Source organism: Desmodus rotundus, chromosome 3, assembly GCF_022682495.2.
Source record: "Desmodus rotundus isolate HL8 chromosome 3, HLdesRot8A.1, whole genome shotgun sequence".
Lineage (NCBI taxonomy): Eukaryota > Metazoa > Chordata > Mammalia > Chiroptera > Phyllostomidae > Desmodus > Desmodus rotundus.
The window spans coordinates 103,784,549-103,801,151 of NC_071389.1; the positions used below are offsets into that span (position 1 = coordinate 103,784,549).

The 16,603-nt window shown below is 46.1% G+C and overlaps 2 pseudogenes; one reads left to right on the forward strand and one right to left on the reverse strand.

Moving 5' to 3' along the window:
* Positions 1 to 1,572: 1,572 nt before the first annotated feature.
* On the reverse strand, positions 1,573 to 6,631 carry LOC112323157 (eukaryotic translation initiation factor 3 subunit M-like; annotated as a pseudogene).
* Positions 6,632 to 6,671: 40 nt separating this feature from the next.
* On the forward strand, positions 6,672 to 13,349 carry LOC112296198 (gap junction alpha-3 protein-like; annotated as a pseudogene).
* Positions 13,350 to 16,603: the final 3,254 nt, after the last annotated feature.

Sequence of the window (16,603 nt, forward strand, 5' to 3'; positions counted from 1 at the left end):
GCAATCCCTTTATAGAAATTATTTCATGGATTCCCATAATTTTGTAAGAGTTGAAAAAGAAAACAAAAGCAAAAACAGGTGCTTTGGAAACTGAAGAACTAACTCCCAGTGAACTGGAATGTGAGGTTATTGGATCATGAAGTTGAGTCTGTCTGATTGGATGGGGAGTCATGAAGACTGACGCTCCACAGCCTGAGACAGGTCTAGTGCTGAGTTAAGAAACAGAAACCCCCTCCTGTGTTCCTTCCTTTTTGTAGTGTAACCTCTGCTGTGAATACTCACTAGAGCAGGGGTGTCAAATTCATTTTCACCAGGGGCCACATTAGCCTCATGATTGCCTTCAAAGGGCCTAATGTAATTTCAAATCCTTAACAGTTAAGGAGTAATTACATTTATACAGTCCTAAAATTACATTCAGCCCTTTGAAGGCAACTGTGAGGCTGATGTGGCCCCCAGTGAAAATGAGTTTGACACTCCTGTACTAGAGGTTAGACATGGAGATTTCTAAACCATTATTAGTGTAAGGAAAATAAGTTCCAGATTCTTTTCCCACCCATCCTTGACTTCAGTCAAGCAGTGAGTAGTTAGTAACTCTGAACAGCTGACCTGGGGTCTGCAAAGCGGGAGAGGGATGTGTGGGGGGTCAAAGGCGGAAAAAGATCAATACTATGTCCTTTATAGTGTTTGAAGACCTTAAGATAAGAGTTTATTCAATACACTCTTCCATGTGTGGTGGAGAGCTAAGATGATGGCTCTCTTCTAAGAAAGCCTCAAGAAATATTAAAATACTAACAAAAATGTTATATGATAAATACAGGCATTATTACTTCCTAGTAGTGCAGGCTTCTGGGGTGATGTGAAGGCAATGGGCTCCTCAATGCCCTTGGGAAAATACTGGTCTGGGGTAGAATTTAAATATGTGACATTGTCTATAAACTTGTAACTTAATCGAGGCAGGTCACTTTTGTGAGGTGAAAGTGCCCTAAAATCAAGAAATTAAAGATTGTAGCTATGAAATTCAGCAGAGAATCACAGAGATGGAGGCTTTCACATTAAAACAGAGTCCTGCTGCTAGCTTGCCTCTACTATGTACCTTAAGAAATGTATACAGAACATTTACAGTCATGTCAGAGGCTATTGGAATTACTACGGCTTTTATTTACTACCATTGTCTTCTTTTGAGGTAGACCGTGTTTCAAGTCTATATCTGTAAATTAATATTTTATAATTCAGAACAAACATTGTAAATTCTTCCAGTGGACAGAGATTAGCACAGACTTCAGCACAATGATTTCTTTGAGGGGAGAAAGTGGGACTTTCTCCTTTCCCCAGTACCCAGTTTGTGGCCTTGTCTGAGGAGATGTTCAATAAATAGTAGTTGAATTAATTTTCAAAAGTACTAAAAAAGACACGTTCAACTCACAGAATAACTGAACACTATGCATTGCCAGCTAGTATAGCAAGTAGGCAATGAACAGTACTGACCAGATTAGTAATTTCATTTTTATTTTTTAAGATTTCAGCTTATAATGTTTTACTATCATTTAGATATTTTTCTGAAAAAGAAAAAATTTATAGCATAAAAATTCTGGTGTCAGAAAGACTCGAAGGCTGTTTTTCACTTTGTTCAAGTTTTGTTTCCAGGTACTGAGTATGTCATACAGTTGTTGCCATTGCTATTTTCCAAATGTCCAATGTGTGCTATGACTGATAAGTACTTTTCTCTGGGTGTGATCAATTTTGCAGTTGACCATTTTTGTTTTCACTGCATCAGTAACAAATGTTTCAACAGCATCAGCTCCAATCTGAAGTTCTCTTGCATTGTATCAAAGGAAATTTCTTTATTTTCCACTGTCATTCTGGTAAAAGTAAGTAGTCTCATTTTCATTATATTTTGTTCATGTAATAGTCCAAGTGAATCTATGAAGTCTTTATTATTCTGATAAAATGACATATGATGCCAATTTAGCACTAAAAAAATGGTTGAAAGATCATGAATAAGCTTGCCTTCCAAAAACTGCACTGGTTTTAAAGTAAGAAGATGGTCAAAAAGAAATGCATTTGGATCTTTCGATGCTTGTACAATGCACCTGTGGGCATCAACTTGGGCCTGAGGAGCCTTGTCCTTTGTGTAACTTCCTAGCAATTCAACCATGACTTTTGAAGCAGTATCACTCTTCCTATAATCCACAAATGCCTCATAAATTGTTCTTAAAAGGGTATGTTTTTTCCAGTGGTGAAGTTCCAGTCACAAATCTATTTCTTGACCTGATCCAGCTCAGTTGGAATATATTGGATGGACCCACAAGATGCTGCCACTTTAACGAGGCTACACTACACTGTATATCTTATGCATCCCATGGAAAAGATTGCTTAGCAACTGCAGTTGCAGAGATGGGCATTCACCCTCCTGAAAGTTGACCAACCTTTCACAGGTGTTTTCAATCAGAGCTTCCTGCTGTTCTAGTTCCAGGGTCAATAGGAGGAAGATCAGGCTGCTGAGCTTTGAGCTTATCTAAAATCTAAAGGAGCTGAAATTCCAGAAGAGAACTCAGAAGGTGGAATTCATGTAGATTTAGCTCAGATTATTAAAGCCTGTGATGTGTGTCTGAAGGAAGATGATAAAGATGTCGAAAGCATGATGAACAGTGTGGTATCCCTCTTATTGATCCTAGAACAAGACTAGTAATTTTAAACTAAAAGGAAAAAAATCAGGTAGTTTTTATGCATGTTAAACTTGGGTGCTTACAGAAAAGTACCATTAAATTCTGCTCTTACATGACCTTAAAGAAGATTAATGCATTTACTCTGGGCTGCCATATTTAGGAAAGACACAGGTATTCAACAAATATTTCTTGGATTTGCATTATGTTTACAAAGTACAGAGATTTATTCCAATTGTATGCCCCTGAGAAGCAGTTTTGGTCCTGAACATGAGAGGGCACCCTCCTCAATTCCATCTTGGTGGGTAGAGGAGAGAAGAAAGGTGGAGAGCAGTGATGCCTCCATCATCTGTTAGAGGGGCACCTGGCTCAGAGAGCAGCAGGGTGACTCCAACTCTCTTCACTGTGTGCCTTTTTTTCCCTTTTTGCTAGAGATCTTACTGGAACATGGAAATGGCACCTACCATTGAGATTTCAGTTTTAATCAACTTGGGATATGTGTATATGTACATATACATATATTTTCCCCTGAAATTATCCTAAACATTATATTTATTGAAGTCAAGAAGGAGGCAATCTTAAAAACTAAAACAAACACCATATGATGAACATCTTCGTGATCTACCTGAAAATATACAATGTGACAGGTGTAAAGGTGTAAAGAAACAATTTTTCTTAATTTTTATAATCTTCATTTTTAAAATTTTTACTGTGTTAAAATATACAGAACATAAAAATTTCTATTTTAACCATGTTTAGTTGTATACTTCTGGGGTATTAAGTATATTCACACTGTTGTGTAATCATCACTTCCAACTGTCTCCAGAACTTATTCATCTTCTCAAACTGGAACTCTCTCTCCACTCAACACTAACTCCACACGCCTGTCCCTCAACCATGGCACCCACCATCTACTTTCTCTCTCTATGAATCTGACTGCTCTGGGACTCTCATATAAGTGAAATCCTATAGTATTGGCCCTTTTTTGACTGGCTTATTTCACTGAGTATAATGTCTTCATCTCATTAATGTGCTCATCTGTGTTGTAGCATGTGACATGAGTTCCTAATTTTTTATGGCCGAATCGTATTCCATTGTACGTATAGACCACATTTTGCTTAGCCATTCATCTGTGGATGGACACTTGGGTTGTTTCCACCTTTTGGCTATTGTGAACAGTACTACAAACATGGGTGTGCGAATACCTGTTCAGATTGGAATCTCTCTTTTGCAAAAAGCAGGGCAAATGTAAAAAGTCATGCTTTCTTGAATTATTGCTGTTCAAAATTGGCCCAAACCTATATTTTTAGTTTGGAAAAGTAGGTACCACCATAAATAAGGAGACCAAAAATTTTGAATGGAATATATTAGGTGATTTCACTAAAGCAAAGCCAAATAACACTGAATCTTTAAAGAGTTGTTGTGTTAATGATGAGATGATGATTTTAAATGCTTTTTAAAGTAAGTGATACCCTCACGGATGAGTGATCACTAGGAAATCATCAGACCTTGGCATTTATAGGCCTAGATGGTGAGATTCCAAAATCCAGGGGACAGAGTACTTAAGGAAACCCGAGCAAAAACCTACCTAAGAACCTCATGACAAGCCACTCACTGTAACCATGGGATTGTAGGAGTTTGCTAATATTGCTCATATACCACTTATGAGAGGAAGTAGTGTAGGTTAATGTGTGTTTTTGTTTTTCATTTTCATGGTTACCCCAATAAAGCAACAATGGCTGGATAGCTACAAACTGGAAATAAAAACTCCAGAACAATGGAAATGGTGGGGATTTACAGGGGGGAGGTGTGTGTGTCTGTGCAGGTGCAAGAAGTTGTAAAGAAGTTGGTGCTGACTGGGCCCTGCCATCCTGAGGGAGCCCCAGGAGCCTGGAAGGAGGCAGTGCCCTGCAGTGACCCTTCATGACAGCAGGTGGTAATAGCCAGCAACTTCCCCATCATTGTTGGTTCTAGTCTGGACTCCCGGCTTGTGATGAAAACTTGTGAACTAGTTGTAGTTAAGTGCATTTAACCTCAAAACTCCAACTCATACCATGTTGGTAAATGCACGGGTGCTCGAAGGCAATCCTTGTTGACGTTCCATCGCCAGCATTTTTATTGGCTTCAGTGACTATAGAGGATGCAGGCTATTTCAACTGACAGATGACATAAAGTTGGAAGGAATTGCTAATGGACTGAATATGGGGCACAGAAAGATCTGGGATGGCCAGAGGGATGAGCCCAAATCAGCAATGAAATTCAACAGGGAAACGTAAAGACCTGAATTAGGTTGGAAAATGTCATGGGACGTGCAGGACAAAGGGAAAAAGTCTGGCTTAATGGAGAGACAGGCAGGGTGATAACTCCGTGAAAACTGGACACAATGCAACTGTTCACTAACGAGGAGATGGTTACATGTACATCTGTTAAAAAGAACAAGTTAGAACTATACATACTGACCAGAAAGATCTCCAAGGCATTTTACTAAATGAGAAACACCACGGAAAAACACGTGAGGATGCAAACCATCCCGGTTCTGTGTGAGTGCGCGTGTGTGTATAAGTACCTGGGAGGGCATAGAGAAGACTGGAAGGATGGACACCAGGACGTTCACGCTGACACTCCAGAGCAGGGCTGAGGAATGGGACTCCCACTTTTGAGTGTATATGCTTCTGTATTTATTTTTTAAAGCAAATCATTTTCACATTATATTTTAATGAAAAGTTTAAAATAATAGCAATACCAATGATAGTTGTAAGGAGACTATAAGCATTATGAACTTTAGTTCTTTTGTGTTCCAAAAAATAAATAAAAACTACTCTTATGCTTCTCAGAGAGAGCAAAGAATATTGGAAGACTTTGTTGAGTAATGTTTCTCAAGTGAAAAAAAACAGAGTCTACCAAACTACCACCTACTGCACACATACACCTCTGAGTTCCACAAGGGGAAGAGATTCCAGATGTGCCTGTGGACTCTTGGTTTTCTTTCTCCTTGGGACACACAAGCAGGTAAAGTCTCCAGGGCAGGCAGACTGCTAATCAGGGCAGATCTCAGCCCTGATGAAGGCAGCAGTCCTGGGGACTCCAAAAAAACCAGAGACTCCAGTTTTGCTCCATTCCTGCAATAAATGCACCACTGGTAAAGGAAGCTCAGAGCTCATTTCAGGCTTTCAGAATGGCCAGTGAAGTTAAGTCCCCTAACAGCTTTGAAAGACGCCTGTGGGCCAGCTCCGTGCTGGACCCTGGGGAGCAAGGCAATGCAGAACAGCCTAAGCCTAGCACCAGGCGAGATGGCACAGTCACAGCGGGTCCATCCTTGCTCTTGGCCTGTGTCACAGCTTCTCTGTCAAGTGGTGGGATTTCAACACTGAGGAGGAAAGAAGACAGACGTTAAACCTCCATTGGAAGGCCAGCAGGTTAGGCCCCTGCACGGTCACCAGGATCCATGGGAACTGAGTGCCCATGGGGACCCTCCCTGGCCCCTCAGCGGGACCGGGTCTCAAGCACGTGGGAACAAGATCTGAGAAGCACAAGGGCCTCTCTGACTGTGGTCTGGGTGAGTGTGGTTGAGGGGAGCTAGTCTGGCTGCAATATTCAAAGTCCCCGGACTTTGTACCCAGGACCCCCGTGAGGGCAGACCACTCCTGCTGTGCCCTCTAGTTAGTGCCCTCACATCTCACCTCCACTGTCAGGGGACGGTAGCCACCATAACCATGGTCTCCGTGCCTCACTCTTCCCTGTAAGGAACAGCAGCCACCAGGACCTGGGGCCCATGGCCTTCCTACCAGTGTCAGGGGCAAGGGACAGGGCTTTGCCCCACCCACATGCCCAGAGCTGGCTGGGGCTTGTTCCAAAAAGGAAGGGTGGTGAAGCAGGTGCAGGTGCGGGTGGGGATGCGGGTACAGGTGAAGGAGGAGGGTGTAAGGGTTGTGGAAGGCGGGGCTGGGTGGGCTGGGGGTGTGGCCCATGGTTACCTTGCACTTCCTGACCTCTGCAGGCCCAGGCAGAGTAGACAAAGTCTCAGTCCAGAGCGGTAGGAGCCCAGTTTGAGAAGCACAAAGCAGCGCAGCAGGTAAGCACAGGGCATGGGCTGGACCCAGAATGAGGATGGCTGAATAGAAACCAGCCTCTGGAAATTCTGCCAGGAATCTTTGGAAGTAAGGGTGCAGCAGGGCTGGAGAGTGGGGTTCAGGACCTTCCTGAGGTTCCTCTGGGGTAATAGAGGTTCCTGTGATACTGGAGGTCCCTGGAGAGCCTGGTTCTCAGCTGAGTGAAAGGTTCTTAGTGGGTGGGGGGGGGGGGGAACTGGGAGAAATGCTTTTGGCTGGTGCCCTCCCCCATGGGTGGGGAGCAGGACGAGCTCTAAAACTTCTTGTCTAAGGGATCCAAGAACTGTAAATCCTGGAGGCTCAGGAGGACACAGAGCCCGGGGACAGAGGGAGGGACACCCCAGACTAGTTCAGCAGCACCAGGCTCTCTGCACAGCTTCTTGGTTTTGTTAGGAATGATACTGCCTCCTACTTCGCTTTAAGAAACATTGTAAAACTTCTTTTTCTAAAGATACCCTTTAGCTATGAGTTCCAGGAGTGATTCTTGACCTATGTGCTCATTACTGTGCAATTAAATACAAGAGTAGAAAAATGCTTACCAACTCCACAGCAATCCCTTCCTTCAGGAGCTGACCTGACAGTACGCAATAGGGACGGACGCGCAGGGACTTGCTTTGTTGTCTGTGCTGTGTGGAAAGAATTCGACCTAGAATGCAGAGCTCCCAGCCATGAATACTTGTGACCTGGGCTATAGAGGCAAGTGGAGTTCCCTGGGGTTTGTTTTATCAAGATATCGCCAAAATATGCCAGTAAACATGGTTATATAGAAGCGACTGAGATGTGGATTATGCATTGGTCTCCTAGACCCAAGAATTCTGAATGATGGTGACATGACTTGCGAGCCACTTCCCTGGCCATTCACCCGTGGGCTGTGAGAAATATTACAAAACAGACATTAAAAGGTTAGGAGGAAAAGGAGGATTAACTTCCCAGAGCTTGGTGTGTTCAAAGTAAACATCAGCTCATTTGGCCCATATTTTATGGGTGCAGCAGTTTAGTTCATGTTGAGATAAGCTTCCATTGAGAGGGATGCACGTGTTCCTGTGAAGTACCTCACAGAGGCTGCGCCATCAGAACCAGTGGACAGGCTGCATAGGTGAATCAGCAAAGGTTAACTGGCTCCAAGCTGTTGTAACAGCACGTCACAAAATTTCATGGATTGCCAATAAGAGAGAGTTTTGACTCAGTATCCTTGAATGTCACTAACATTTAAGTGATGTTCATTTTCTTACTAGGATAACTTTTACATGATCCATTGGACCCTTAAAATTAATTCTCTGTATTTATCACAGCTGTTTTTATAAGCCTCACACATGTAACAAATTAAAATAATAATTAGGTTTTCGGGTGTTACCATTCCTGGAACATGCACCAAACAGAGAGTAAATATTTTTAGGATTTTACTCAGTATCTCATATAAATACATTAATAACACACACCACTTGCAATGTACAAAAATGTTATTAGAACATTCTAGATAGTCTAACTTCCATAACAATCCAATACTAGTGCAAAGAAGTTGAGTTGAGACCAATATTAGGTATGAACAAAGACCGCCCCCCCAAAAGTAGAAGCATATTGAATTTGCTTCTCTAACCTTTTGCCTAGACTTTTGGTTTCGTCCTTGTCTTGACACTGACTGGTCACTTGAGGACCATCCATGTCCTCCTTACTCTGAGATCACAGGGCCTCTTTTTCCTTTCCTTCCTTCTTGAAGGCTCAGAAGAATGCTGACAACGTTAGTCACCTCTGCAAAGTCCTCCACAGGCCTCCTCAATTCTGGGCCACACCAATTCTCAATCTTGCTCTCAAGGGAATATGCCTTCTGAAGTCAGAAGGGGAGGCAGGCTCTCTGGGTCCTGGGTGACTTGTCTCCCTCCCAGGCCCTCCGGGTTTCCTATCATCTGCTGGCCCCGAAGTGTCTGGTCTTTACAAGCACTCAGGAACTACCCGGCCATTTTCCTCCTACAATTTCTAAAACTGTCTAAAATTTCCTGACAGAACTTTGCCGGAAACTAAGGGGGGAGCAATTATGAAGATAAAATATGAAAGGAGAAAACAAGTTTCCAGGCACAAATTCCAAGAATCTAATAGAACACAAACAAGGTGGACTCTCTGGCAGAACTTGTCAGGACACCCTGAGGGTGGTCTCTTCCCTCCACTGTCTGCAGGGAAAGTCTCTGATCTCCAGCTCTGCTCAGTCCTTGGCCCTCACCCACCTTGTCAGATCAGGTGCCCTTCACAAAGCACCCACCACACATTGGCCACCTTTACAGGCGCCAGGGGCAATGAGTTGATTTGGTATCTTTTTCTTCCTTTCTGCCGCATTTTTTGTGTCGTGCATCTCTAAACTATTCTTTGCACTTTGGTTCTCACCTGGGAGAGGAGGAGCCACCCTGTGGACCCTCTTCCCAGCTGCTTCCAACCCCTCATCTCCAGCTTCCCACTGAACACTTTCAGTCAAATCTCCCACCACTGCTTCTAACCCACACAGTCACCAAACCAAAGTCTTCATCTCCTCTTCCATTCTCAAGTTAGCACCCCTCCCCCAATGTCCTTCTCTTTAAACCCTCCCTCCGCACCTCCCTCTTCACCCATAACTTTCCCACTCACAAGGCTCAGGCATGTAAGACTTGTCTTTCATTCGTACTCTCTCATCCCTGTCTCTGGTCAGGCACTGCAATGCTGCCTTAATTTTTGTGTTCAGAGTGTCTCCTCTCTGTTTTTTCTCTTTTTCATTCGCCCCTCCCGTCATCCAGCTCAGCCTTCAACCCTCACTCGGAGATCACTACATCCTCCCTGGGTTGCTGTGGACTTCTTTGTTGAACAACACTTCGGCATCTCTCTACCCTATGTGGGTTAGTGGCTCTCTAGTGCTTTGGTTCATGTGCACCATCAGTGCTTACTGAATGGCTACTGTGTGCAAACATGGCCACAGCCTAGCTCCACATGCTCAAGCAGCCCTTAAATTCACTGCTTTCTGACCCAATGCCCTGTTTCAATGATCACACGTATCCCCACTGCCATGGGAACATCGTTCTGTTCTTGAAATGCAGTCCCTTCACCCTCCCTTCTACTCAAAGCCACATCTCCTAGGCCCAGTTCAAATCCTGCTCTTCCCTGGCTACACCTTCTAATATTAATATCCTTCTTCAGGGAAATAGCTCTACCATTGTAGAGCTCCCCGTTTACCTGAACTTTCCCATCTCCACCAATAGATCTCAAGATAGAGCCCATGTTTTTACAAAAATTTTTCAAAAGTTTTATTTATTCAGATTTTAGAGAGGGGAAGGGAGAGAGAAAGAAAGGGCGAGAAACATCAATGTGTGGTTGCATCTCACGCCCCTGCCATTGGGGACCTGGTCCGCAACCCAGGCATGTGCTCTAGACTGAGATTCAAACCAGAGACCCTTAGATTCACATGCTCACACTCAACCACAGAGCCATATGAGCCAGGGCGAGTTTGTGTTTAAAATGGAAGGCACAGCACCTGCAAAGGCATAGAGGTAGAGCTTCAGGTCCCACAGGAAGTTTGGTCTGCCCCAGGTCCTCATGGGTCACGCACACTGGCCATGCCACTGGTCCTGTGCCCTAGGGGCAGATATCCAGCAGAGTGGAGGGCGAGGCTGGGGCAAAGGGCTGAGTTAGGGGACTTGTGACAGTCTGGGTTGATGGCGTCCCCACAAGCCCAGAGGGGTAGCTGTGGGGTCTGTGAAGCAGTCAGAATTGATAGCTTGGAGAAGAAACAGCGTGTAACCTAGTACAGTTCCCTGACATCTGACATCCTTCATAGGAGAGTGGGTCACTTTATGTTCAATAGTTATGTTTCTCGATGAAAACTTGTTACTCCCTAAGATCATGGACAGTAGAGCCAACAGCAGTGACAATATGGGGCAAGGAGGCTGCTAAGGTACGTGAAGACTAAGATTTCTCTGCAGAGCTCCAATGAACAAAACAAAGAGTTGGAAGTTCATTCTAAAAGAGAGTAAACATCAGCCTATTATCTTTTTTAGATCAGAGGGAGTAACGTTTTGTTTGTTTATTTGCCTTTAAACCAACTCCTAAAAATTTGTATTGTGAAGCATTTTAAGGTTCACCACAATAGAGTTTTGTTCATTCCCCTGGAGAATTGTATGTACACTCACAGCTTAGCCCACTTTCCTTACTGCACAGACTGGCTGTGAGAGCAGTAGCGGTGTCCTTCTAGTTGGAGCATCTGGCCTGTTTGAACAGAGACAACATGGAGGACTATGTGTAGGTTTGGTCCCCTGCATCTGGGGAGCACTGTCACCTTCACAAAGGGGGCCCAGGGCTCTTACTTCATCCATCCGAGTGTAGTTCACTGTATATTCCCATGACCCACACCTTACCGCTGCAGCCATGGGCGGTGGGAATACATGAGAACTGAAGGAACCAATTATGCAACATTTGCAAAGAGAAAAAGTCAAAAGGGAAGTCAGAAGTGGAGGAGGTAACAGATTAACATAACTTTCTGTATGAAGGTGGAATGGGCATGGTGCAACCTGGGAGAATGCTGCTGTAACCTCACATGGGCAGGATGGGCAAGATTAGGAATGGCCCGCAGCACAGGAAGCCCCAGGGCTCCTGTAGAGACCAAGCCTGGAAGAGCCCAGGGAGGAGTGAGGAGGCTGGGAGAGGTCCATGTCCCTTAGGCAAGTCACTTATCTTTCTAGCTTGTTTCCTCATCTCTGAACTGAGTTAAGTAGTCTGTGTTTGCTTCACTTAATCCAAGCTTGTGGAGGCTAACATAGCTCAGCATTATATCAGTGCTGTAGACCTTGGTTTAACCCTATGTGGTGCAACGTGCACAGACATGCAGAGAATGCACACATGCACACACATGCACAGGTGCACACAGCTGCACCCAGTATGCACATGCACTCAAGTATACTCTCACACATATACATGCACACACATTTTCATGCATACATGTGTGTGAAAGCTCTGCTGCACAGCCCGCATTGGAAAGTGGGAGGACAGCATCCAATGACATGATATTCTAACCCCCATGCACAACATCTCCTGCCCCTTAGAGCTGCTGGACTACAGCTCACCTGTCTTGCCCGCATATTAACAAGGATGTTTTCTTACAGGCTGACAGTGTGGAGCAATGGGTGACTGGAGTCTTCTGGGGAGACTATTAGATGCTGCACAGGAGCGCTCCACGGTAATTGGCAAGGTCTGGATGACAGTCCTGTTCATTTTCCGGATCCTGTTGCTGGGAGCCGGGGTGGAGTCAGTGTGGGGAGATGAGCAGTCAGGCTTCACCTGCAACACCCAGCAGCCAGGCTGCGAGAACGTCTGCTATGACCAGGCCTTCCCCATCTCCCACACCCGCTTCTGGGTGCTGCAGATCATCTTCGTGTCCACGCCCACTCTCATCTACCTGGGGCACGTGCTGCACATCGTGCGCATGGAACAGAGGAAGAGAGGGCAGGAGGAAGAGCAACTGAAGGGAGACAGCGACCAAGTCCAGAGGAACAGGCCCCCAGTGCAGGATGACCACGGCAAGGTCCGCATCACCGGGGCCCTGCTCCGCACCTATGTCTTCAACATCATCTTTAAGACACTATTTGAAGTGGGCTTCATTGTTGGACAGTACTTTCTGTATGGCTTTCAGCTGAAGCCCCTCTACCGCTGTGACAGGTGGCCCTGCCCCAACACAGTGGACTGCTTCATCTCCAGGCCCACAGAGAAGACCATCTTCATCATCTTCATGCTGGTTGTGGCCTGCCTGTCCCTCTTACTCAACATGCTGGAGATATACCACCTGGGCTGGAGGAAGCTTAAACAGGGCGTGAAAAACCACCGTGCTCCTGACACTCCTGATTCAAGGATGGGGGCCACAACATTTGGAGATGTGATTCCACTGCCCTCCTGCTAGGCCACAGCCACTGGTACTGTGGGGTGCCCTCCTTACTATACTCACTCTGCCTTTTCCCTGGGACAGGCAGTGGCCACAGCCTGTCCCGGCTCCCTTCCACCAGCAACCGACTTCAATGTAGCAGCCCCATCCCTGACATGGGGGAAGAGCCTCCCTGAAAAACTGTACAATAGTAACCATCACCTGCTAATGACAGAGCAGAACTGGACCAACCAGGAGACCGAGCAGCAGACATCTATTAGGAAGGTCTCCCCACCTGTGTCCACATCTTCCTCCTTTACCCCACCAGGCAGCCCCCAGCCACCCCCACAGGAGGGCAGAGCAGGCAGCAAGGAGTCTGTCCTGCTTGGGAATGGGGACAGCAGCAGCTTGGGAGAGAGCAGACTGCAAGTGACTCCAGATGAGGGGCAGCAGGCAGTGACCACTGCTGTCGAGATGCACATTTCCCCTTTGTCCCCCACAGACCCCAGACAGTCAAGCAAGGCCAGTAAGTCCAGTGGCAGTCAGGCCAGACCCAATGACTTGGCCATCTAGTCAGCTCTATAATGGCCTCATTTCTAGCCACCAAAACCAAAGTGCACTTCAAATGAGCAGGTAGAAAGCCTAGAGTGACAGAGAGCACTGGAGCAGGGGAGAGAGAAGATCATCAGAGAGGTCTGGGTTCTGTGTCAGTGGTTGCTGTCCTTCATGCTGGTGGGGTGGGCAGAAGGTTGATGCTTTCTATGGGGGGTGGGGGGAAGTGGGGCACAGGGGCTGATGGCCTTTGAAGATATTCACTGCAACCCATTTGCCCAGAATCCAGCCACTCTCTCAGGTGTTTCTGTCTCTCGGGGGACTGTTCTGTGGTGATAAAGAGGCAGGTGTCAGCAGTCACTTCATTTTGGGGTCACTAGGGTTTCTGTCCTGAGCTCTCCAGAGCCTCTGGCCAGCCCAGAAGGCCATAGCTGCACTTAGCCCTATCTCGTATTGGACACTTGTAATGTAGAGTTGAAGTTAATTCGGGATATTTGCCAAACTGCACTAACAGGACACTTAGAGCAAGCCTATGTAGTGTCTTTGGAGATTCTGAAATTTCACGTGAAGCCCCGGATATGCAAGTGCAGGCTGTATGACAAGTGACAACGATGAGCAGCTCCCAGAGGCATAGTTTTGTGGGTGAGGGCAGAGAGGCAGCTGGGAAGAAAGCAGGTGGCAATGCAGCCGCACTGGACATCACTTTTAACAGCTGAGGAAACTGAGATAAAAGTGTGGCAGGCCCACCTTTGTGTTTGTTTTTAAATGATATTTTTCTGCTTTGAATTGTACAGATAGGCCTATGTCCCCCACTCTCTCCCTTTCAGGAAATAATGAGAGAAATTTAGTACTGTTACATGGATGGTGACTGAGGGAGTGCTCACGTTTCCCATTTCCTACTAATAAAGATTTGAATTTCTTTTACCTGAAATGCTTTGAGTGCATGAGTCAGCTTATTACTATGAGAATGTACCAGATAAAATAAAGGCAGAGAAAAACTTAGGTGACTTTTATGTACTTGAAATTGTCAACTTTTTGAGTGGTAAATGTTAGCCGCTGTTGCCAGAAAAATTATTTATACAGGTGAACGAACACCTACACCTTTCAAACAGTACAGGGGAATCTGTTTTTGTTTCCTAACCATTCCTTCTGGGCAGCTGTTTGCTTTCTAAAGTGTAAATAAAAGTGTCTGGGTTCGCTCCCGTGTAAGTGCATGTGTAACGGTTTTGTGTGCGTGCCGATTTGTCATCCACGCAGATGGCCGCTGTGACGGGAAAGGCTACTTGTGTGCGTGGGTGTGCCTGGAAGAGGACAGCATTTCCTGTACTGCACACACGCTGTTCTGTCTCAGTCTCTGTCTGTCTGATCGGATGGGCAGTGGTGATGCTGAGCCTGGTCCTCGTCATACTTTTCACCCCAGTCACTGATTGTAGTTATCCCTTACTCAGCAAAACACTGTTCACTGTCTATTTGATCTGTTTCTCTTTGTGAATTCCTTTAATATTCTGATGATTCTTTTGTGACTCTCTAACAGTCTGAGAGCAGACTCTGATTCCTGCCCCCAGATTAATGTGAGCATAGTTCATTAGTGCATTCAGCTCCTTGTGGGACTGGCTGGACCACCTTCCTGGCTTGAACTGTGCTCACTTCCCATCCATGTCCTGCAGCCTCTCTCAGACACATGGACAAGGAGAGGGAGGTGAGCCCTACAGAAATTGTTTGAATGACTGTTGTTTCAGTTCTTCCAGGGCTGGCATAGAGGTAGTGCCACAGTGGATGCCTGGGAAGAGAAGGTTGTCATCACATACAGGGATCCTGGGGCTTCGGCAGTGAGGCTGATTGTGTACGTGGGTTGAGAAGGGCTGAGAAGGGCTGCTAGAAATTCCTAGTGTGAAGAGCACTGTGACAGAGAAGCCATGGTCTTTTAGAAAGTGCAGTAGCAGATATCAGATGGGGAAAGTGCAGCTTGCTGAGTGAGTGTGAATCTCGTCCATTTCCTTAGGTTCCACCCTGGAGACTGTTAATAATGATGGGACGCTTCTTGTTCACCTTGATTTGATGGAGAGTAAGGTTGGGGGTGAGGGTGAGACCATGGTTGTGTTTAGTCCTTGCATTTTAAAATTGGATTTTATACCCATATGTCACGAAGAAGCCAGTATTGTGCAGTTGGTCATGGTCTAGTTGGGTCATTCAGAACCTGGTAAGTATAAAATTAGGTACACCTACCTTGTCCCTGCCCCACCCATGAGATCAGGGGAGGCTGGGCCTGAACTGGAAGGGGGAGGGATGGTGATGCAGGGTCAGGTATGGTTGGGATGCAGCCATGGGTGGAGATGCAGTTGTAGGTGGGCATTTTGGTTCCCGTGGTGCTACAGGTGCAGGTGGGGACTGGGGTGTAGGTGAACATGCAAGAAGGGTGTCAGGTGTGGAAGGCAGGGCAGTATGGGGTTGGGGTGTGGCTGGTGGTGGGCTGCCATTTACATGGTGCACCCCAGCAGGGCAGCGGTAGAGAAGGTCTTGGTTATGGGAGGTGGGAGCACTGTTTCAAGGACCATGTGCTGGAGGAGCAAGTAAGTGCAGGGTGTGGGCAGGCCCCAGGACACAAGACCCAGGACTCCAGATGGCCTCTGGGAATTCTTCTGGGAATCTTTGGAAGTTGTGGGCACAGCAGGGCTGGAGAGTGGGGTTCAGGGAATTCCTGGGGTCCCTTTGGGGTAATTGAGGTTGCTGTTCTGCTGGAGGTCCCTACAGAGCTGGGTTCTTAGCTGAGTAAAGGGTTCTGAGGGGGTGCTGGAGGCTGAGGTGAAATGCTTTCAGGGGTTGTCAGGTGGACACAGAGCTCCCGGATGGAGGGAGGGACACCCCAGGCTGGTCCAGCAGCACCAGGCTCTCTGCACAGCTTCTTGGTTTTGTTAGGAATGATGCTGCCTTCTACTTCCCTTTAAGGAATGTTTTAAAACTTCTTTTTCTAAAGAATCCCTTTAGCTATGAGTGCCAGGAGTGATTCTCGACCTATATGCTGGTTACTCTGAGTCCAAGTACAAGAGTGGAAAAACACTTACCTGACTCCACAGCAATCCCTTCTTTCAGGGGCTGACCTGACTGTATGCAATGGGAACGGACGCGCAGGGACTTGCTTTGTTGTCTGTGCTGTGTGGAAAGAATTCGACCTAGAATGCAGAGCTCCCAGCCATGAATACTTGTGACCTGGGCTATAGAGGCAAGTGGAGTTACCTGGGGTTTGTTTTATCAAGATATCGCCAAAATATGCCAGTAAACATGGTTATATAGAAGCGACTGAGATGTGGATTATGCATTGGTCTCCTAGACCCAAGAACTCTGTCTGATGGTGACATGACTTGCGAGCCACTTCCCTGGCCATTCACCCGTGTGCTGTGAGAAATATTACAAAA